This window comes from Myotis davidii, unplaced genomic scaffold (genome assembly GCF_000327345.1).
Source record: "Myotis davidii unplaced genomic scaffold, ASM32734v1 scaffold827, whole genome shotgun sequence".
Classification (NCBI taxonomy): Eukaryota; Metazoa; Chordata; class Mammalia; order Chiroptera; family Vespertilionidae; genus Myotis; species Myotis davidii.
The window spans coordinates 1,452,036-1,454,321 of NW_006297815.1; the positions used below are offsets into that span (position 1 = coordinate 1,452,036).

Here is a 2,286-nt window from a genome sequence, read left to right on the forward strand (position 1 = left end):
CCTTGCTCTCCTGTCTCCATGTGGGTGTCCCTTTCCTCTTGTCCCTTTCCCTCCTGCCTCTCACCAGGTTTCTGTCCATCTCTTTTCCCAGGTTCCCTTTTCTTCTCTCTTTCTCTCTCTTTCTTACACTTTCCTTCTCTATCTCTATCTCTATCTCTATATCTCTATCATCTCCTTCCCTCTCTGTCTTCATCCTTTATCTTCTCCTCTATTGTCCATTCTACTCTTTGTCTCTTTCCACCACCTCCCAGAGGCAGAGGACACAACAGCCCCTCACGACCACAGTGTTGAGGAGCAGGAATAGGAGGGGAAGGGGTAGACCAAGAAGGACCTGCTGCATGACTGGAAAAAACAGCTTGCCTGGTTGGGACCGAGAAGAGCAAGAATGTTCCAGGGGCTTACACAGGACCACCTAAACGGCACCCCTCTGTCAGAGGCCTGGGCTCTACCCTTGTGCCATGTGCTGGGCGGGGGGGGGGGGGGGGGATGCAAGGCAGGCTGGGTAGGGACCCTCCTTCCTTACTCTGTGCCAGCAGAGCAGGTCAGAGCATGGACGCGGCCCCGGAGTTCCTGCTTCAATCCTGGCTGTGCGCTTTCTACATGTGAGACCTGGTCAAGTGCTTGGCCTCTCCCTGATTCCATCCCCTCTTCCGTAAAACGGGGGTAATCACAGCACCGTCCTCATAGGCTCCTGAGAGGATTAAGTGGGACAGTTCCCTTCAGGTACTCAGTGCAGAGCCAGGCACAGGTACACGCTCATCGACGGTAGGGACTGTCACTGTCACCTGGGATTCTCATGAGATGAAACTCCACACCGTGGTTCTCAACTGATTGTGTCCCCAGGGCTATTTGACAATGTCGGGAGACATTTTTGGCCCTGGGTTTGGTGGGGAGGGTGTGCTGCTGGCGTCTAGTAGGTGGAATTACCCTGCCAAAATGTCCATAGTGTGGAGGGGGAGCAATCCTGTTCGTTGGGGAGGCTGTCCCACTTTACAGATGCGGAAACTGCGCTTCAGAGCGGTGGGGGGTTTGCTCAGGTCACACGGCCCAAAAATGGCAGTTCGGGGGTCGGGAGGGGGCCTCCTGAGACGCCTCGGGGCCACGTATAAAGGGTCTGTGTGACCTTTGTTAGAGAGGGTACACAGACCACTTCTCCATGTGGTCCCACAAAAGCAGGGCAACCCCCAGGTGCCCCCCGCCCGGGTCCCCCCAGCCACACGCGCAAACACACAGACACACGCTGCAGCCTCTTTTCCCATCCCATTGCCTTCATTGGAGTCTGGAGGCTGCTTGGGGACATCAGGACTGGAGATTGGGTTTTATGGGGCACATCATGGGGCTGCTGGTGCATGACTCCACCTGGCGCTCAGGCCCCGGGCACCACCTGTCACCACCTGGTGCTCGGCAGGTTGGAGCGAGTCATGGGGGGAGGCTCTGAATGCCTCATCGACTCCCCGCTCCACCCTCGTCTCCACCGGCAGAGACAAGAAACTCAGCCTTCCCCTCCGCAGCATCCATCTTGCAGTCGCCCGCTCCTGCGCCCCTCTACCCCCGCATCCATTAGCAGCTTGAAGAATTGTCTGTTCCGCCATTAGCTGGTGCCTGGACAGAGAATCTGCGGCCAGGCTGGGGGCCAGGGGCTGGGGCTCTGAGGGCATGGGATGACGTCATCGTGGAGGTGTGTGTGACGAGTGTGTGTTAGTGTGCATGAGTGTATGTGACACGCATGTGTGCTTATGTATGCAGCACACGAGTGGAGGAGACATACCTAGCGTGTGACTCCACGGTGAGCGCACCGAGTGTGGGGGCGAGTCCAGTTCACTTTGTTAAACACTCGCCGAGCTGTTGCTCCGTGCCTGGCTCTGGGCTGAGTGCCACCCGCAGAGGCAATCAGCACAGGCCAGGCTCCCTCAGGGAATATCATGGTTCACCCTCACATGGGGATCCGAGGTCCCAAGAGGGGGGCACACAGTGGCAGGTTAGTCCCTGCGCCTCTTTTCAGTAAACCAAAGTGTCCGTTCTGGTGCGCGCGTGTGATTATGTATGTGTATGCTTATCTGTGTGAACGTGTTTTTGAAACTATGTGTGTGTGTGAGTGTGTGATTGAAAGTAGGTGTGTGAGTATGTCTGTATATAAGTGTGTGTATGTATATTTGAAAGTATGTATGAATCTGAGCTGTGTGTATGTGTGACAGTCTTGAGTGAGTGTATGTGGTACAGAGTGAGTTCACTGTGTGAGCTTGTAAGCATATCTGTATGAGCGTGTGTGTGTGTGTGTGTGTGTGT

General features: G+C 55.4%; 1 protein-coding gene across 1 annotated transcript in view; it reads left to right on the top strand.

Moving 5' to 3' along the window:
• Window positions 1–2,286, top strand: part of CDH22 (cadherin 22) — a gene marked incomplete at its 3' end in the record, with an annotated part of 91,493 nt that overhangs the window by 31,608 nt on the left and 57,599 nt on the right. The window lies entirely within an intron of this gene.